Raw genomic sequence first — 21584 nt, forward strand, 5'->3', positions numbered from 1 at the left:
AGAGGAATTAGCTAGAGATTAACCTGTTGGAGCAGGACTTTTTTTTCTCTCAACTTCCTTTTAGACTTCAATTTTATTATCCCTTGTTTTGGCATGAGTTTGTTTTGTTGTGTGCTTGCAGTTAATAGTGACATCTGACTTCTCTCAAGACGCTTAACCTGCTGTGTTAGAAGGAAAGAGAAATCTCTCCTGTTTCCATCAATATTGTATGGCTGATGAAGAAAAAGCAGTGGATATCCTATATTAGGGGGATGTATTTTTGTTATGCTGTTTCGCTGTTGGACTCATGTCTGTGTTGCAGTGTAGTTGTGAAAGAGATATATATTTATCCTTAAAATAAATAACTTTTAATATGCTGAAGTAAAAGTGAATTCTCATGCTAGGTCGTATCTATTTATCAGGGATAATTTGATTGGTAGAAATGCTGAACACTGATTATGTGGCTCCTCTAACTGCCAGTGGGTTTCTGTACCTTGTCCTATAAAGAAGGTAAAGCTGAGGATGCCCTGGTATATTTGAAATGCTACTGAAACTTAACAGGCTTCAGTCACAGCTTTTAGGAGTTGAAGGGAGGTACTTCTTTCCTAAAATGCCCTGTTCCATTTTACAAGTGGCATAAAGCATGAATGAGGCCAGGTCTGATAAAAAACCACCGTACTTAAAACTCTAGCAAGACCAAGTTCCTTTGCAAGTGAAGTTCTTGGTATGTGGTACCAAGACCTGCATTTACATGCTTAGAAAAAATCCTTTTTTTAAATTTATTTTTCTGTGTTTAGAAACTACCCTTGTTTTGCCACCCTAGTCAACATAGAACGGTGTTTTGTGGGCTAGGTGATTTTGCTATTAAAATCTCATGTTATTGTTTTAAATGTGTTGTATTGAACAAAATAAAGCATCTGGCTTTCAGCAGTAATTTAAATAACAAATAGTTTATATACAAAGAACATTTCTTAAAATGCCTCCCTGAAAGTAGATGTCCCTAAATATTCAGGGAGACCTTACATCCTTTGTGATTAAGTAGTGCTGAAATTATTTCAAAACCTAAATTTTTGAAATGCTGCTGTAATTAATGATTAATAGGGAGCTTAAATCCAGCTCAGTACCTGCCTGAGAAGTGCCAGTGCTGCGTGGTTTTCTGTGTTTGCCTCTCCTAGCAATGCTTTTTGTGATCATGTCGAAACTGGAGGTAAACAGTTTACAGAAAAAATGGAGCCTCCTCCATAAAACTGCGGCACTGGGGAGATGTCAGGATACATCCAGTTTGGAAACAAGCCCTTGACTGTTAACAAGAACAAACAAAGCGTGTGACTCATGCCGTGCAGCTGGCGAGGGGGCTCAGAGACTGTGCAGTGATTCTCCCAGCCTGATAGCTCTGGCAGCTGGGCTGCAGCACATTTTTGGTGTGGATTTCCTATAGGGCCATGTTTATGTTGGAGGCGGTGCACAAGCTGCTGTGTGGACATCAAATTATTCTACTGGTTTGAGGATCAATGAGGTTAAATTAGCTCAGTTGCTTACTGCACGTTTTGTTGAGGTTCAAGCTGTCCAGGCTGTTGCAGTTAATAGGAGCAGCCCAGAATGCTGCCGGTTAAATGTGAGTTACTCACCAGGGATCCAGAGTTCATTATTGGAAGGAATAGGACAACTTTACTCCTGAAAAAGTTCAGCTTGTTGGGAATACTCTTCCCTGTGTTGTTTGAGGGGCAGAACTGGAGAGAGTATCATTGATCAGCAGCACAGCAGAATACCTTGATGATAGGTTTAGAGTGGATGTACTGCTCTCTTAATAGCTGTTGTACAGATAGAAGTATTGGTGATAAAATAAACTCCTTTGGGCCTTTGATTTGCATAAAAAATAATGTCCCGTTCACTAATGAAAAAATTATTTGGAGCTAGAGGGAAGTGAAGAGCTTGGAATGAGTATCTCTGCTTAAAAGCCAAACCAAGGTAAAGGCAGCCAACTGAAGCGTCTGTCAGAAGAGTTGGGCCCTGTTTGGGAACACCTGGAAGAGACGTTCTTTTTGTCTTAATCTTCTTCCCTTTCTTTTCAGAAATACTACTTTTAGAGCTATTCTGATAATACTTCCTAAGCCTAAGTGCATTGTATAACACATGGCATAAGTGATGAGAACATAGGCCATGGATCTGGTTCAATATTAAGGAGAGATTCTTGAATATACCACATTGGGCAATTCTTTCCATTTCTGGATCCTTGGCTTCTGTTGAATGGCAGTGCTACAATTGAGTGCAATTATGTGGGATATGTCAAATAGAAACTTTGACTCTGTATCACTAAATTAGGAAGCCAGAATAATACTGTGTTTTAGACTCTGTAAGCTTTCCTAAGCATTAATTTGGTTGGCACTGGGTGCTTGCTATGGTTTTTTAACAACAATTTGCCTTCTTTTTTTTGAAGTTCAAAGACTCTCCACGGTTTGTTTGTGGTTTTTTTGTTTGTGTGTTTTAAATTTTTTGTTGTAGCTTCTTTGCTTTCCCATTTCTGTGCCTATTAAAAAATACTGAGAAGCTGCTGGAGAGCTTAGTGATCCATCAGGACAGTTGGTGCGGTCAGTGACAACAAAGCCATCACCTTTGCAGGTCAGACAGTTTGGAGAAGTGAGTTCAGGAAGCAACCTTGAACACAGGTTGTCCTCCTTATAAAAATGATGTTAGTGAGGCTGATGGGGCTGACAGGCAAAGTCTGCTGAAGGCTTTTTTTCAGGTGTTGTCCCTTTGTCACTTCTTCATTGATGCTCACGTGGGAGATGCTGTTAGTTATGTCTAACTCTTCAAATGGGTTGGGAAGGTCTTCCTTTACTAAGTCTTTGTGATCTCTTCTCTTACCTGTTTTACCTCATCAGTCCAGAGTGCTTCTGGACCAGAAAGCAGATATCCCATAGAATGGATGTACAAAAGGAGCTGGGCAGAGGTTTTCTGGTGAAATAGGATTTATCTGGAGTGGGGAAATGTGATTTCATAAAAATGGGAGCTTGTTTTGTAGACTTCATTTCAGTGAAACTTTAAAGAGGGCAACCCTGCCACTCTCCCAGTTCCAGACTGTCAAATGTAGGAGGAGGGAAAGGGGAAGAGATCAAATCTTACATGTCATGCTTCTAGTTAATGCTCTGGCTTATTAAACCAGACTCTTGCATATTTCCTGGGGGTACATGAGAAGCAACCTAAAAACTCTGCACTCCTTTGGGAATAGTGGCCTTTCTGTGACTCATGGAACAACTTCTGATCCTCCTGAATTTCATTCCATGTGAATGAGGGCAAGATAAAATCTCGGGCAAAAACTTATGGAATGTTGGAACAGCTCTGTTAAAAGCTCAGTAATAAAAAGTAATAAAACCTTGGGAGCTTTAGTTACAGCTTTTCAAAAGTTGCTTAACACTGTTATATTTTAATTGATATTGACTTGGAAGGAAATGTTTTCTGAATAAAATTTAGCATATTCTTAATATTTGCAAAAGTCTGTTGGCCTTTGTAGCCACAAGGGCACAACGCTGGATCATGTTCAGCTGCTGTAACAAGCACCCCCAGGTCCCTTTTTGACTGGGCACTGTCCAGCAATTCTGCCCTTTTCCTGTAGTACTCCAGGAGGTTGTTGGGAAAAAAAAAAAAAAAAAAAAGAAAAAGGAAAAATAAAAAGAAAAAAAAAAGAGGAGGAAAAAAAAAGAAAAACAAGCAAACAAAAAAACACTGGCCCATGCAGCAACCCACTTGGATGTGTCTGCAGTCCTGGAAGCTTGAGTACCCTTTTTTCTCCTATGAATACACCTTGAGCTTGTTTGGGGGTGGTCTCACTTCCACGTGTCTGCAGTCCTGAAGGTTTGACTACCCTTTTATCTCCTACAAATGGACCTTGAGCTTCTTTTTGGCAGTCTAACTTCCATTTGTCTGCAGTCCTGGAAGCTTGACCACCTTTTTTTCTCTAAAAATTGCACCTGCAGCTTCTTAGAGGGGTGGCACTTTCATGTGTCTGCTGTCAACAAGCTTATGGTCAATTTACAAATGAAAAAATGGTAGTCAAGCTTCCAGGACTGCAGACAGAGAAAAGTGACACCCCCCAAAAAAAGCTCAAGGTCCATTTGTATGAGAAAAAAGGGTAGTCAAGCTTCCAGGACTGCAGACACATGGAGGTGAGACCACCCCAAACAAGCTCAAGGTCCAATTTTTGGAGAAAAAAGGGTAGTCAAGCTTCTAGGACTGCAGACATATGGAAGGGAGACCCCCCCTAAACAAGTTTAAGGCTTATTGTAGGAAAACATCAAGTAGTCACGTTTTAGGACTGCAGACACATGGAAGTGAGACCACCCCAAACAAGCTCAAGGTCCAATTTTTGGAGAAAAACAAGGATAGTCAAACCTCCTGAACTGCAGAGACATCAAAGTGAGAACACCCTGGAAGTTTTGCTCGCCGTTTTTCTCCTACAAATGGACCTTGAGCTTCTTGTTGGGGATCTCACTTCAATGTGTCTGCAGTCCTGGAAGCTTGACTACCCATTTTTCTCTTACAAATGGACCTTCAGCCTGTTAGGGGGTGGTCTCACCTCCATGTGTCTGCAGTCCTGGAAGCTTGACTACCATTTTTTTTTATTATAAATGGACCTTGAGCTTGTTAGGGTTTTATGGGGAATAAAATCTCGAAACAGAAGGTTCATATGAAGTGTCTACTTAAGTAATCACAGTGTTCCGTGTTGTAAATGTTTGTATCAATTGTTAATGCTACGTCACACCTGTACCCTTGTTAATGCTCGTAGCTGCTCATGCCCCATTCCGTAGGGGCATAAGTTACTGTTCCACGTTTACTAGGTTAAAGACTTATTTAAAGACTTATTCATTTGTATCCGTTATTGTTCCAAGTTTGCATGTGAATAAGTTCATTTGTATACCTTTACCGCTCTCCCTCACCCCCCATTTTGTAGCGGTGTCCATTTTGAAACTGTCTCCTTCCCGTGGGGCCGTGCTTCCGCTGCTCCCCTCACAGCCCTGATGGCGACACGCAAACCAGAGAACTCCCTGGGACTGCAGTGCCCACAGGAAGTGGAGTGGACACCTAAAAACCGGGGCAGCGGCTTGAAGCCAGCGCGCCCGTCCCGCCCGTCCGGCAGCGGCCGCGCCCTGGGGAGCTGCTGGGAGCCGCAGGGCGGGCGCCTGCGCCCCTCCCGCCCCGCCGCCGGCCGCTGCCTGTTGGCCGCGCTCCGGCGCCTGATGTGGAGCAGGAGGTCGGGGCAGTCGCGGCGAAACCAGGGGTTCGTGTAGTGGAGCCAGGCGCCGGCATCGCCAGGCCGGCCCGGCACCTAGCGGCAGCCGTAGCGGTTGAGCTGGCGCAGGAAGTTGCGCAACCGCGTGGCCCGGAAGGTGTGCGGGGCCGGCCCCTGGGAGCCGCCCGGGCCGAGCGGCTCCCGCTCCAAGAGGGAGCGCTCGATGAGCAGCCCCCGGGCCTGGCTGTCCCAGCGCACGGAGCGGACGCGGGGGCTGTTCGCCAGGCGCCACAGCTTGGCGGGGAAGGTGCCGGCGCTGAGCCCGGCGGGCAGCGGCAGCTCCGCCATGGCGTCCATCGCCGACTGTGGCCACAACGGCCGGAGGGCAATGGCCGCGGCTCGGCTCGGCTCAGCACAGCTCGGCTCGGCACGGTAGGGCACGGGAAGCCCGTGGCCAGGGCGGGCTCTGGGAGCAGTGGTGGACTCTTTCCCCACGCTGCATCCTGTACCTGAGTCACCGTCGGTGACGGAGGAAAAGGACATTGCTTTGTCTTGGCTGGGGAAAGGATGAAAAGGGGACATGAGAAAGCATTCTTTTGGTCACCTTTTCAGCAGACTAGCTGTTTTTTTCTCGCCATCTCTGCCTGTTTTTTGCAGAGTTGGAACATCTCTCATGATTTGGAGTCAGCAACAGCAGCAGGAAGGGGCAGTGATTTTGTCAGCATTGTCATCAAAACGCTAGTGCTGCCCCATGGATGGATGTTGCTTTAGGCAAGGGATGAAAGGCCTTCACTTGTAGGGAGCTCACACCGGTGTCTTCCCAAAGGATGTTGCCATTTTCTTTCCTCAGGAATCGCTTCTTCTGTTTTTCCCCCCATCTGGGGAGATTTCCAATGCAAATGCCTCCTGCAGCCAGCTCCTGCCAATGCAGACTGACAAAGATCTTGCAATGGACAGAGACTCCCTCGGCTGGTGTGGAGAGGTGAGGGGGCAAGGTTTGTCCTTTAGTCTTGAAGTCTTGCTGGGGAGCTGATTGTGCTTTGGGGGACTGACAAAAATGATGTGTCCTGAAAGACCACAGAGACTTTGGGGTTGTCATCTTGGGGCAGAAATTTCTGTCTGAGAACTTTTTGAAATGCTTCATTTATATATATATATATAATTTTTTTTTAATTTTTTTTTTTTTTCCCCCTCTGCAGAGAACCTTTTTGTACCTTTTGGGGAACTTCCCTCTGCTGGTCTCCCAGATCCGGCCGTTTCCCAGGGTTCCTTCCCAAAGTGAGGAGTAGCCCATGGCCTCCACTCTCCAACTGGAACAGAAAGAAGCACAGAGCTTGCTATTGCAGGAGAAGAGCTTCTCTTTTCTGCCGGCTTTCCCTTTGGGGCAGGTTGGTATGTGCTCATTTGATAAAGGGTGGTTTAACATCGGGAGGAGTTGCATTTCAAACTGCTCCAGCCTCGAGCTCTTGTGTGGGTATCCTTGGACAAAAGGCCTCCCTGTGTGAGCTCCCAGTGGGCTGGTTCAGTAAGGAAGTTGATATTTCAGGCTTGTGACTGCTGAAAGCAGTTGGTTTCTGGAGGTGTCCGGAGCTGGGAGCGACGACTTTTCTCACCTGGCTGCAGAAAAGGTAGTTGGAAAGTGGGGATTGCACTTGCAGAGATGGCAATCAGGGGTGTTTTCCAAGAAATGGGCTGGCAGAGAGGCAGGTCTTGTGCTCAACTGGCTGTGTGTTTGTTTTGGTGGTGGGGAGATGTTGTAATGAATCAGCCGAGACTCCATATCCTTCATGCAGATAAAGCCAATTCTTTATTCACATCACTTATTTTATCCAGTTTTCAGGGACCTCATGTGCAGCACCCATTGACTGGTAGTTTTCTTACTGCCTCATTTATTGGTCAGAAGGTCATTTGTGTGTATGTGCTAAGCTTCAGGTTGTTTCCATTTTTCCTTGGTGGGTTCTGATGGAACAGAGCTAATATTTATGCAGATGCACTTGTTTTTCTCCCTAAGAATAGGTTGTTGTGTGAACAAACTTCTCTTTCTCTAAACAGTTTTCAACTGGGAGCTTGCAGGCTATTGCTAGCTGCTTAGCTGAAGTAGCATGGCCTCATCCATATTCCATAAGACCTTTCTTTAATAACATTTTTTACTTGTCTGCAACAGGGAGAGTCACAGACACAGACACCAGCTGAAGCAACAGTGTAATTTACTATCATGCAGGAGTGCAAAGGCAAATCAGAAAAGAAGAAGGTAAGCAATGCACCTTATCACTGGTATAAAAGGTTGCCTCTAGTGGTTAAGAAAGATACATCAGCAGACACCCTTTTTACTTTATCCTTCATCCAGATCCACTCATCAGGTGGGGAAAGCTGTCCCAGCAAAGCTCGGGAAAGTCACTGCGAGGAACTAGGAAATCCTACACTGCCTCCCCCTTTCTTGGCCACCAGGCTTCTGACTGCACTGTGAGAGTAGCCCAGCTTTGACAGTGGTGAACGAGCAATCTGACAGACCTTCTGGGGCAGGAGATCTGATTTCCTTCTCCTCTTATTTTCTCCCTGAGCCTGTCCAGGGCTCAAGGAGGAAGCAAGGCCAGATGTGGCCTTGTCTGATTTCTTCATGCTGAAAGATAAAGACGTGTTTCACCAATGAATGAATGCATAGACCCTATTGATAGTAACGCTTGGTTAAGGAGCAGATCCATTGAACATTTGGTTGGAAGGGTCATCCAGAGGGCAGATTTAGCTCAGGACCTGTTGTTCAGGCCTTAGTCCTTCAGTATGTTGTGGTGCAAATCAATGCCCTGGAAAGCTGGAAACAAACAAATCCCGCTTGAGCACGTTTCAGACCGGGAGCAGGATTAGCCCTGCAAGGCCGGGCTAGGGCCGAGAGCAGAGGGCCAGCAGGCTGCATTTGCCCAGAGGCAGCCGTCCAGACCAAGAAGGCCACTGGTGCCCAGGGCCTGAGGTGCCCGAGGCTGCCTCCCCGCTGAGCAGCTCTGCAGAGCCCGTGGAGCGCAGGGTCCCGGGCAGCCAGGGCGGCCTGGCTGCCTTGGAGCACGAGGGGTGTCCCAGAGAAGCTGCGGCCCTTTGCTTTTTAACTGTTGCTCAGAGTCTTGTCATTAATCCACACTGTCTGACATGTTTTCCTTTCCTCTCACATATTGAAGAGAGCTTTTTGAGAAAAGTGGCTGATGTAGTTTCTGCTGGTGCTGGTGCTTTTGTCTGCAGGTCAGGGCAGGTGGTTTGAACCAAGGACGGAGTCCGCAGTTAGCACTGCAGTTTTGCCAAGTCAAGAAAACCGTTCACAACTGGGTGACCGATGCTGAGCCGCTTTGCTAGTTTTTGGAAAGTTATGACCTTAAAAAACCCAACAAATGTTCCTCCATGAGGGTAGCAGCAGTGTACCAAAGATCCCAACTTTTTCCACCTCTTTTCTGTGTCTTTGGTGTTTCTAAGTTCCCCATTCCCCAGCAGGAATGAAAGCATGGATGATAATGTGAGTGATTTGAGAGCTGTGTGTTGTGCCCTGCCACATCAGCGTTGATGACAGGCTGGACATGGACAGGTGTGTCGAGTTCAATTCATCCCAGTTCTGTGCCAACAGCAGCCCCAAGATGCCGAGAAGAACAAGGACGGTGGGTGGGTGTGCATGCACAGCCCTGTGGCCTGACTGCTGTGTGGGCAGAAGGTTCTCAACAGCAGTACATCTTCACTCCCCCAAGTGGGAAGAATATATCAAATCTATATGAAATGAAAATATTTATGAAAATTCACTCAATGGTACATATTTATATGTATCATACATGCAATTTGTCAAATATAATGCTGCATATTATATATTTTGATATGCCATAATCAATAGAATATATCAAATATATAGTTGATCTTTTCCTAAGCTATTGCCTGTGGGTCCTAGAGGCCATCTCCTAGTGTTACTACATTTGTGCCTTCTGGTACTAGTTCTTATAGCAGCAACTCCCCTGGGAGTTCCTCCAGGGAACTTCACAGCAAGGGCTTCCATCACTGTCGTGGCTGTGGGAACTTGTTGCTGGCCAGTTCTCCCCCAGAATCCTTGTGGATTCTGGAGCATGTCAGCACAGGTGTCCATGGCCCTTCCTTCATCCCCAGCCTGCAGCACTCACAGCCCTGCGGCCTCCCCCTTGCTGCAGCTCATTTGCAAAGTGCTGCCAAAGGCAGCGGAGCTGGCTCAGGATCCCTGTTGGCTCCTGGGCTCCAGGATGACCTTCAGAGGGACACTTGGAGCGCTTCCTGAAGAGCTGCCCGTGGCATGGCAGGTGGATTTGTCCTCCCTGGGTGGCTCTGGTTGGAGCTGGATGCTCCGTGGAATCCCGGAGTTTTCTCAGCTGCCTTTGCAGCGAGTTCTCAGCCAAGGTGTGGCTCTGCTGCCATCCCAAATCTGCACCTGCCCTGCCCAGCCTGAGTGCAAGTGGGGCATGTGCTGGGCATGGATGGAGATTTTCACAGCCAAAATCCTCCAATATTTGCAACTGCTCATTGCTCTGGACAGCACAAATCACAAAACACCCATCGCAGTTGACAATTGTAATTTCTTGCAGATTCCTACAGCTGCACTGCTGATCGACAAATGCACAAGAATTGATTTCACATGAAAAATGTCATTTATTACAAATTGCTTCTACTGCGCTGACAATATACAACGATATATTTAATTTAACTATATATCTCAATTTAAGTTAAAAAAGGGATTTATTAGATTTTTACAACAATGCTATGTAAAAATATAGAAATATCCACTTCAGTTAAGAAAACCTTAATTTATTGCCAACATCTACAACAACTCACTAGACACAAAGATCAATTAGGTGTTTAGCAACTTAATTTATTACATATTACTGCAAGCCTAAAGCCCATCTAGGAATACAAAAATATCAGTATTTCTATCTAAACAGTCCTCTAGGAAGATCTCAATCGATACAATGATGCAACTATACATCTCCATACATGTTTAAATAAAAAGATACACCCAGATACACCCACCTCAAAATACAGAAGTAAATGCATATGTGTAAATATAGAGCTAGATATATTTATATTGCTCTTTCTCGTACGTGGGAAGATCGCACATAATCAATATGATTTATAAGCAAGCCTCACTTTCTTGATCAAAAGGCACACATTATATTGAGGCTACTTCTTATTATGCACACTTGTTAACATTTGATTGGTTACAGTAAAAGAAAACTATATACTTGTTATCACTAAGCTTCTCCCTCAAACTTCTCAACTCCAAGGCTTTGTTATGGTAACACAGCTGCATTCAGGGTCATGCTGACCTCGCAGGCTTCTGTGCAAGTGATTTCAGCAAAGCTCTCTCGTGTCTACGTGGCCTTGGTCATGTAGCCATTCCTCAACATATTTACTTCTAGGAATACCAATATACCTATTTAAAGAGCCATATAACTCCAACTGCATAAATAGAAATACCTACACAACTGTATTCATAGGAAATAGAATTAAACACACATAGAACAGTGTACTTACATATACATATACTTACATCCATATATACATATGTTATTACAAAGACGTATGCATATATACAGACACAAAAATACATAGCATACATTTATAAATATAACAACATATAGATAGAAATATTCCCATACAAATAGCACATACCCACATGTATAAATATCCATATAATTATCCCTCTCTATGTTCAAGTCCATATATCTTTAAAAAGAACTCGAAGCAGAGGGATTCCAGCCGCCCCATCTTCAAAACCTTTCACTCCATCCTTGCTTTCCCCCCTGCAGAGCAGCACCCCTGGACAAGGACAGCAGATGGCACTGGCTCAGGGGACAGTGCCTGGGGCCACCGGCAGCTCCCAGCGCTCCAGGGACACCCGGGGCTGGAACTGCTGCTCCGCCCGGCCCGGCCGCCAGCTCGGACCCAGCACAGCAACAGGGGACACAGGGGGCACAGGGGGAGAAACAAGAGCTGAAACAGGCAGCTGAGGGGGGGAAAGAGGTAAAAATGCAGCCTACGCCTACACAAACGTCAGTCTCTCCATCTGTATCAACTCACAGACCAAGGCAGAGCGTTTGCTTTGTGATGTCAGGGCACGGTTGCCACGTGGTCATGGTGACATCACAAGGTTGCCTTGCTGCACGGAAGGCCTCAGGGGTGTCAGAGCAGCTCTTGAGCTTGCTCAGTGCAGGAGCGTCCTGCAGCTTGAGGCGACTGTCAGTGGGCACGTGCACACTGACAGGAGACTTGCTTTTTGATAGTGTTAGAGAACAGTTGGCAAACTTGCACAGCAGTTGCCACAATGATTGGGCAACTGGCTGCTGTAGTTTGCTCCGTTTATGGAGTTGGATATTCCACCTATTTCCTGACTCACCTGGCACGTAAGTAGAGGTTTTCCCTGGGTGTCACCTAACTTGCCTTTTGTATGTCTTCCTGCTCTTTCTTGGGCATTGAGTTGATTTGGAAACAGAAAGACCTTTTGGATGCCACTTGGGTAAAGGTGCTGTCAACACGTTCAGCTCAAAACGGGCTGTCTGGAGCCACGGCCGTGCGGGCAGCATTTGCAAGGGAACCTGCAGGGGTTGCGTTCCCTCCATGGGAGAGTCTGTGGCAGCAGAGTCTGTCATTTCCTCCATTTGCTGGGTCAAGCAGGACAACTCTGAAAATGTAGACTGGGAGGCCTTCTTGGAAGATCTTCTAAAAATGCTGTGGTTGTCTCCAGTTTTCTCAAAGCATCTGCTTCATTTTCCCTTGCCCACTGCAGGTCACCTGAGCCGGGTGTTCAGAGGTGCTGATGCTGAGGTGAGTAAGAAAGGCACATTTGATGTTCCTGGTGTTTAAAATTGTGCAGCAAGCTGTGAGCTTGGCCTGTGGCAGTAGAGTGTAGAGGGCCAGCTGAGTAGGCTGCAAGAAAATCCATTTCCATGTCTACAGCAGCAAGAGCAAAGGCATCACCGGCTATTTCCTAATTTTCCATTCCAGAGCTTTAAAAGAACTAAAAGCCCAGTTTTGCTGAGAGAACGTTGCTTCCTGATAGTAGCCAGGGAGGAATATGTAATTTGGAGCAATTTGCAGTGTCCAGTTGAATCAGCCCATTAGAATTTAGTCTGAGGGACTTAGAATATCCTTGCTCTCCAAGTTGATGATTTGTGCTTAGTAGAGCTGGTTCTAGAGCTGAAGAGAAGGAAGGTTCTAAATGAGCCTGTATCTCACGCTCCTGTCTGTCCACAGATCACTGAAGGAAGAACAGACTCCCCTCCGGCTTCCTCTGCTCCTGGACAAGAAGCCGAAGAGGAGCCAAATGACCACAAGGCTCCAGCTGTGGTCACACCACAGCCGCAACTTTCCCAGACGGTAAGTGCCACTTCTGGAGGGTGCTGTCTTTAGTGCGAGGCAGAGCTGCAAGTTTCTGAGCAGCCAGCTCTTGCTGTTGGTGGCTGAGGATGCCGAGTGCTGCAGTCCTGCCAGACCTAGCCATTCCCCTCAGCCAGTGACAGCTGGAAAATGGGCTTTGAGCTGCCATGTTTAGGCCCCAGCTTGCTGGGATTCTGATAGAGGCCAGCCTGGAGCAGGAAGGTTCCCTGTGTGCAGAGGAGGGAGCATGTCAAAGGCACTGTGCTCAGCCTTGGTGGATACGTAGGGGACGCTGTGGTCTGGGGACACCTGTCCCCCTCCACAGACTCGCCAAGTACCCACAGGCACAAAAAGTATTGATGTGACAACACAAGCTTTTTGGGGCGGTTTGTCCCCACGAGCTTCTTGGCTGTGCTTACCTGGGAGCATTTCAGAGACACACTGGGGACGTGGAGCTTCTGCTTCAAGTCAGGGATTTTGGTGCCTTGGTTGCCAGGTTGTTCTTTTGGTAAAATGGAAGCAGAGGTGGGCAGGGAAGCAGAAAGAAGTGGCTGAATTAATGTGAATTGTGGGCAGAAAGGTGAAAAAGCTGAGCCTGACAGCAGCTCCCAGTCACTGGCTGACAGCACCTTCCTAAGGGCTTGCATTTAAAATGGGATCTGGGGCTAATCTCTGCCAGCCACTTTTCTGACACAAACTCTTTTGTTGTCTCAGATCTCCACAGGCTCTTCTATTGAAGCTGCAGCAGCAGGAGCAGCAGTGTCACCTGAAGGGGCCTGGCCTGCCCCAGCTGAGCAGTGGAGCCTGGGCAGTTCCTTCATCTCCAGCACTGACAAAGCTGCTGCTCAGCAACAGGAGATGGAGTATGATGAGGATGACTTCCTGGGGTTCATGAGTACGTCTTGTGTCTTTCTTCTCTGAGGGACAGTGTATTGTGAGCACGTGTCAGCATAGCTGGACCCAGTGATCCTCCTCATCTCAGTGCCCTTTGTGATTGTACAGCACAAGTCATTGAAGCTGCTTCTTGCCCAGAGCAGCTGCCGGTGCTGTGCCCTCAGATAAGACCTGGTGGGGCTGAGAAGAGAGCCCAGCTGACTCTCTGCCTCCCATCACCTGTTGGCACAAAAGGGCACTGACGTGCACCTGGGTGTGTCTGCTCTCCAAGCCAATCCTGCTGTGTCCTCAGTGGGGGCACCAGCTTGGAAGGGGCTGGGTGTGGCCGTGCCTTCTTGCCATTGCTTGTCAGTGCTGGTTCCTGGGCTTTGGCAGCTTTGTGGCGGTGGCTGCCCTGGCCCTGAGGGCTGGTGTGAGCGCCGAGGCTGGAGCCTTCCTTAGCTGGGAGAGTCCCGCTGCCGGCCGGCCGCTGCAGCGCGGAGCTGCCCCGAGGCAGCAGCCCCTGCTCTGGGCCGGCTCCTGCACGGCCTGGGCTGGGCTCACAGAGGGTCAGCATCTCCTCTGGGCAGCTGTCCGTGTCCCGCCGGCACCTGAGGAGCACTGCTGTCCTTGCTGCCCTTGCCCGCTGCGGGAAGGTGGGCACGTGTGCGGGGCTGAGAGGGCGAGTGCAATGGCAGGGACTGATCCCTGCTGTCAGGGGGAGGAGAAGCAGTGTGGTTCTTCACGTGGGCCACGGGCAAGGGCGTCTTCCAGCTCAGCCTGCTCATCAAGGGTGAGGGTCCTGCTGCTGAAGGCCCCTTGGGGTTGTTTAGAGCATGAGCTGCTTGGGTTTACAAAGGGAAAGGCATTCCTTTGGGAAACTGCTGCAAGGTGGGGAAGATGCCCTCCTCTCCTGGGAATGCATCTCCCTGTGCTTTGTTTTCTGCCAAGGCATCTCTTCAAAGGACTGTAGAAAATCATTCTCTGTGCTGACCTGCTTGTACTGCAGAGCTGCCTGTCTTGTTGCAATTGTTGTTGTTGTTGTTGTTGTTACCCAGCTGGCCACAAAGGACTCAGAAGGCCAGACTGTAGAGCCCCAGCAGGGCTGCCTTTTGTATCTCTTGGATAGTGGGATGTCTGCTTTCAAGTGAGCATTTTGCATTTTGTTTCCCTCAGGGCAAATGGTGAGCACAGAAAATCCCCGGAGGAAATACACCGAAAAGGAAATTGTTGGCAGAGGGTGAGTCCAACCACAGTTGCTTCTACGCAGTCATGGGGCAGCTGATTTGCTGCTGGAATATCTGTCAAGTGTGAAGTCAGGCAAGCTGCAAACATATTCAGACACTGGGGTTAGTCTGCCCCATCTCTCAGTACCGGCCAGAATTTGTGTGGTAAGAAGGCATTATCAAAGGCACTTGGATTTCATTACCAGAAACAGCAACCTACCCCCTATCATAGCAGTCAGATAACAGTTCTCAGGAGCATTTCTTCCCAAGAGTTTGCTGAAGGAAATAGTCTGTGCTGAGGACAAAAACCACCCAGTTTAGAAACTGAAATCCACGATGAAAGAATCACCTGGCCTTTGGAGCTGAGGCACTAAACCCCAATGCTTCAGAAACAGGCCCAGTGCCCATGCACTGAAGAGGAACATGCATCATCTGCCTTCTGGCAGAGCCCTCCTGCATGCTGCAGGTTGGAGGCATTTCCAGCAGACATCTCCTGTCTGGGCTGGCTTTCACTCCAAGGTCTAAATGGCTTCTCCTTTCTTTGCTGCTGTTTTGTTTCTAGGGCTTTTGGAGAGGTTTGCAGAGCCATCGACACTGCCACAGGAAGACAGGTAAATGTCAAGAGCCCCTGCAGATTCTGCTGCTCTCCAGGGCTTTCCTGTCTCGTGTCAGCTGTGGCTGCAGCTGTGGCTAGAGCTGTGCTGCAAAGGCACAAGAAGCACAGACTGGTGCCAGCCTGCCAGCTGCATTTGGGACAGTCTTTGTCCTGCTCAGCTGCCAGAAGGAAGGCAAGGAGGGCAGCGGTTCCTTTCAGAGAAGGACGCTCTCCCTGGCTCTCAATTGCTCCAACAAAGGTGGTGCCTTGGAGCATCTCACTGCTCTCTGGGGCTACGGCTTCAGAGTCCTGAATTCCCATTTCTGGCTGCCAACAAATACATCTGAATGTTCCTGGCAGTTCCTTAGCCACCTGCAGTGCTGCACTTGGGAACTGCACGTAGGGAGAGATCTGCAAGGCGTCCCTAAAAGCCCCAAGCTCTGCCTATAGCCCGAGATGTGTCCACAGAGTACCAAGGCACGCATTTCTTCCTCTGAAGTACAGACAGACAGAGAGTGTGCTCAGAGCTTTGGGGATGATAATTGACACACCATTTTTAACAAGTGGACAAGGCAAAATGTGGTCAGTGGCCACGTGTCCTGGAACTGGCCCCCAAAGGAGCAGAGAAATGAGCTGTAGGAATGTCAGTTCCTAATTACTCCTTTGTCTAATTACAAGGCACTTTGGCACGGCTTGGTGGTGTCATTGCAAAATCTCTCTCCCCATGTGTGTTTTGGTCTCATTCCACCAGCTTCTAAAGTTACTGATTTTCAATCTCATTCTAGGTGGCCATCAAGAAAATTTATCTTCGGGGACCGAGCGAGATGGAGGATATTGTTACTGAAATCACGGTCATGAAGAGGAATATGAGTCCCCATCTCGTCCATTATTTAGACGGGTGAGTGGTCGTGGTCTCATCCCATGAAGGTTTGTTTACATAGTAAAAGCATGCATGGTTAAAACCCCACTTTGGACACTGGCAGAAAAGAAAGCTGGTAATTATTGCTTCATTATTATTTCTATACTCATCTCCAATGGATGGGAAGAGAGTGCAGTTTATCTCCGTGAGTCATCCCTGCCTTTCCAACACATAGGTGAAAAATTGTTCAAAAACCTGCATCAACTCTACCACAAGAAGTCAGTACCCTGTAAGTTGGCTGCCTCCATGTTGTCTCAGGATGGATTTTTTAAGGTTTCTTCAATGCTGATGAAGCATGCTAGAGAGGATTTCCCTTGGATTGTTGCCCCTCTTTTCCATGGCTGTCCATACCAGGAACACTAGGTGCTTATTTCCAGAAATATCACGGTGACAGGTTTTTCATCTTGGTTGTTACTAAACTGCACTTTTTGTTTGCTGGCCATCAGAGACATCTCCTTTTTCACAGATGTGCTGTTCTCCTTGAGACTGCACAGACTGCAAACAACCCACAGCCTGGAGGGAATGTCTTTAATTCTTTTAATTCTGTCCTTGTCACAAAGGGACCCAAAAACAAGAATCAAGCAAAGGAACCAACAAATGCATGTTCATCTGCATGGCCTTGTTTCCTTCTTTCAGCTACCTTGTGCATGAAGAACTGTGGCTGGTGATGGAGTACATGGATGGAGGCAGTCTTTACGACACAATCCAAAAGACTCGCCTGAGAGAAGATGAGATTGCCATCATCAGTCGGGAGGTCAGTCGGGGATCCCAGCTGTGCTTCCCAGAGCTTGGGCAGGATTGTCTGGGAAAGGGGCTCAGAACAGGAGTGATTCCGTGAGCCAGGCTTTGTTTCTGTGTTGCTGATATGTTCTGGGCAAGCAAGAGCCTCTCAAGTGAACTGCCTGCCAGTGCCCCTGCACTCACTGGACTCTGTTCCTGTCCTCTTCTCTCCTGCTGTTGCATTCTCACTCTGGCTCTTGTATTTGCTCTTCTCCATCTTGCCTCTCTAAACTTTGGCCTGTTGGCACTGCATTCCTTGCCTGTAAAAGCAAAGGTGGTGGTGGTGGTAGCATTTGAAAGGAACAGCAAAGAAGAAAGAGAGACTCATTTCTCTGAGTCCTCAGCTGGAAAGGTTAGCAGTGCAGCCAGAGTGCTGTGTACTTCTGAGCACATGCACTGCAGCAGCAGTCATCCTGGCTGGTTTGCAGGGCAGAGTCTACACCAGCAGTTGCTGTTGCTCTTTGACAAGCTGACATGCCTTTCTTTAGAAAGGTGCTTCTCTGCCTGTGTTGGAGCAGCGAGCTCTTGCCCTCAATGGCACTGTGTTCTGCCATTACTCCTCATTCCCCTGCAGAGGGAATCTTGGAGAGCTGTTTCCTTTCTTGTGTGATGAAATCACATCACTGATATTTGCCCTCCTGTTTCTGGTTTCTCTCTCAGTGCCTGCAAGGACTGCATTTTCTCCATTCCAACCACGTGATGCACAGAGATTTGAAGAGCCTCAACATTCTCCTCAAAACGGATGGCTCTGTCAAGCTGGGTCAGTATATTCTTGGGCAGGTGCAGCGTTCCAGGGATATGTGGGCTGTGGGGCTGCTTTTGAGTGAGTGCCAGCCCCCCCAAAATTGTGCTGGTGGCAGTGCAGGGAGCCTGTTGTGAGCTGACCACGCGGTGGCAACGTGCACAGACCAATGGCAAGGCTCGAGCAGTGCACAGTGGCATTGCTCTGTGCGTGTCCCTTCCAGAGGGAGGGAGCTACATGTCTAAAGTTTGAAAAGACACTGCTGGAGGCCGTGTAAAAAATGTGGGGATTTTTGAAGCAGCCAGCACCATATTTCCTTGGCTAAAGTCCTGAGGAAACAGAGCAGGGACAGTTGTCCAGGAGATTCAAGAGCACATTCTCAAACTTCTACCGGGAAATTCTTTTGCATGCTTTCCTAATTGCACAGGATTCAAATAAAAACGGTCTTTTGCTTTCTCCCCAGCTGATTTTGGCCTCTCTGCTCAACTCACCCCTGAGCAGAGTAGACGGAGATCGGTGGTCGGGACTCTTCAGTGGATGGCACCTGAAGTGAACGGTGAACCCTATGGCCCCAAAGTGGACGTATGGTCTTTGGGAATCGTGGTCATTGAAATGGTGGAAGGAGAAGCTCCTGACTGGGAGGAAAATTCTGCCATGGTAAGGTGTAAATACTCTCTGATCCCGCTGTCTTTCTCCCCCATCCCACGTTCTGTGTGCCATTGGACAAAATGCCATTGCCATCCACTGGAACTACTTCCACCACAGTCCCTTTCTGAAAATGTCCCAGCAGCACATCAGCATCTGCTGGGGTTTTGGTTGCATCCGTGGGGGAACTCAAGCCTTAGCCCAGGCAAACAATCTCCCTTCTCAGGCAACATTTGGTTTTGGCTTAGAAGTCGTTCCAGCTCTTTTGGCTTTGTAGACGTCCCTAATAGCAGCAAACAAGCATCTTAGAAGTGGTGTTATCTTTCCTGAAATGAAGGAAAGTAACCCAAACCCAAGAAAGTTTATAAAACAGTGGTTTGGAGAGAAGAAGTGCACCCCCGTTCTTCTCACAAGGAAATTTGCCTGAAACCTTGACAAGAGGGTGTGAAGGCCACAGAGTCTCTTGTGCTTCTTGTGCGGTGCTGCTGAAACACTCAGTGACCGTCTTTCTTTCCTAACCCAAGCCGCCACCTCCATGTCACCAAGATGAAGCCTGGCCATGTGGAGAGCCGGCCAAACCCACCCCTTTGTTTCCTGGCACTTTCTAGGATGGCCATACCATTAATGCATTGACTTGAGTGTCCAAATGAGCAGAGGGCTACCACATGGATGGCGTTTCTCCCTCTTCTGCTTTGACCACCAAAATTTTCCTTTTGCTGCCTAAGGGAAGCTGAAATTTGCAGTCTGATGAGAGACGGAGCTGCAGGTGTTTCCTGTGTGCCCAAAGAGGCATTTTCGTCCCAAGAGATTTGTGCATGCATCTTCATGTGTCTGTGTGGAAGATGGGATTCCAAATGCTTGTTTCCTTACCTGAGGAATAACTGAGGGATTTCCTTTCTTTGCTTGCAATTCCCATTGTTTTCAAGAACCAAGGAAAAAGCTTGATGCCTTTGGTTTGATGGCAGCTGTGCTTAAGGGACCAACAAGTGCTGCAGAGATGCTTTTCATGTAATTATCTTTGGAAATAGTAGAGTGAGTTAGTAGAGCAAAGTCCCTCTTCCAAATAGCCTGTCAAGCTGCTCAGGTGAATCCTCAGAGAAGGAAACCTGCTTTTGCTGCTATTGTTTTCACTAACAAGGTCAGTCAATGAAATCAGCTGCCGAGGCAAGATCTGCTGGATGCTGGAAAAGCTGTGGCTGCATTGGGCTATAGGTGTTTTGTTGGTCCAGGAAAGTCATCTCTGCCTCTGTGCCACGGCAGAAAGTGCCACTGCAGAGTGCAGCTTCAACCGTGGCATCTGGGAGAGCAGTTCCAGACGTGAAAGAAGCGGGTGAGAAACTCGTGTTTCCTTTTTCTCCAGGCTCGACTCCTGAAAGCCACCAAAGGGATCCCAAAGCTGCAGCAGCCCAAGCTCTGCTCACCTTTGCTGCGTGACTTCCTGAGCTGCTGCCTGCAGAGAGACGAGGAGCGGCGCTGGTCTGCCAAGGAGCTGCTGCAGGTAAAATGCCAAGGGGCTGCAGGGGAAACAGTGTCCCAGGGACGGGCTCCTCCTGCACTGAACGGCCAGGCATCAGGGGAGCCTCCTCCTCTTCACCTCCACTCTTGGTGCTGTTCAAATGAGAACAGTCAGGAATCCTAGACTGGGCTGGGCTGGCAAGGGCCTGTAAGGGTCATCTGCTCCAAGTGCCCTGCAGTATGACCAGGGACCTCTTTCAAGAGATCAGGATGCTCAGACCTGAGATATTTCCAGGCCTGGGGCACTTAGCAGCTCTTGCAGCAAGCTGTGCCAATGTGGCCCCACTGTTGCTCCTTAGACGTACTCTGATTCAATCTCCTTTTCCTTTGAAAAATATTGCCCTGCCTTTGAGGCTCTTAGCTTGCAAAGTAATGGTTCATTCTTGTTTTTTTTTTTTTCTTTGTGCAGCATCCATTTGTAACGTCAGCCAAGCCTGTGTCCAGCCTGGTGCCACTGATCACTTCAGTGAAAGAGTGGAAGGAGGAGACAGGAATCAGACAACTGTTTTCTCCAACACCAGTATAGAGAAGGATTGTAGAATAGGACTGTAGAGTAGGATTGCAGCTAGGACAGTGGAGTAGGATAGTAGCATAGGATTGGAAATAAAGTTTGTGAAACCTCAACTCCTTTCAAAGATTCCCCTCCTTCTGAGCCTCTGAGAAAGCTCAACATTTTCTTCTGAAGTGTCAGTTTTTTCTTAGAGGTGGAGAGTGACATTGATGGCTTCTTTGGTACAGTTGGAAAGTGGGGAAGGCTCTCCCGAGGGGAAGCGTGGCCGTGCAGGGCGCAGCACAGACCGGTGGCATCGGCCGTCCGGAGCGTGCACAGGAGCAGAGAAAGGCAAACCACAGCCGAGGGCTGCAGGCCTGGCTGAGGATTGCCACCCTTGTGCCGGCTGCCCTCTAACTCCTGGCCAAGGTGAGCAGTGTGTGCAGCGCTCTGGGCACAGGGGAGGGAGCCGGGCTGCTCCGCAGGCTCCGGCACAGGGCAGCCTCCTTCAGGCACGGCGCTTCTGCTGGGGGAAGCGAGGCCAGCGGCAGGCAGGGACAGCTTGTCAGCTCACATCTGCAGGAGCCGGGGCCTCACACGGCTCTGGGAGGAAGCGCCTGCAGTGCTGGAGTTGTGCACTGAGCCAGAGCAAAAGAGTGAAATGCAGAGTGTTCTGCAGAAATATTCCGGGGCGCCAGGCCAGCCTGCTTTGAGCTCTCTGGCACAGAGCAAGCACTGTGCAATGCAGCCCTGAGCTGCTGGGAGATAGAGAGGTGTTAGAGAGGAGCCAACTGTCAGATGAAATTTAATGGGGTGACAACGTCATCAAAGCCAAAGAGAACTGTTTTTTAGGATGGATTCACCTGAGCTGGGTGTGTATCTCCCTCTCCCAAGAGCCAAACACACACACAATACACACACAGAAAATGCTGCTTTTTATTGCCTTTCCCAGCCCAGGGCGAACCGTGTCCCCTTTCCCTTTGGCCGGGAAATAGGAAACTTGTATTCTGTCCCCACCGCCTCCTTTTCTGTCCCCTCCCCTCTTCTCCTACTTCCCTTTTGGTTTGGTCTTCACGCTGGCCCCTCTCCCAGCTCACAGCAACACCCAACAAATCAACTAGAACAAACCCAAACCCTAAATAACAACCCCAAGAACCAACAGCTTTCGTTCTTTCTTCTCATAACCCTGCAGCTGCAGCAAAATATTACCTCCTATCTCACAGAGGGA

This window comes from Chamaea fasciata, unplaced genomic scaffold, assembly GCF_029207755.1.
Source record: "Chamaea fasciata isolate MVZ Bird 193981 ecotype frontalis unplaced genomic scaffold, bChaFas1.0.hap1 SCAF_47, whole genome shotgun sequence".
Lineage (NCBI taxonomy): Eukaryota > Metazoa > Chordata > Aves > Passeriformes > Sylviidae > Chamaea > Chamaea fasciata.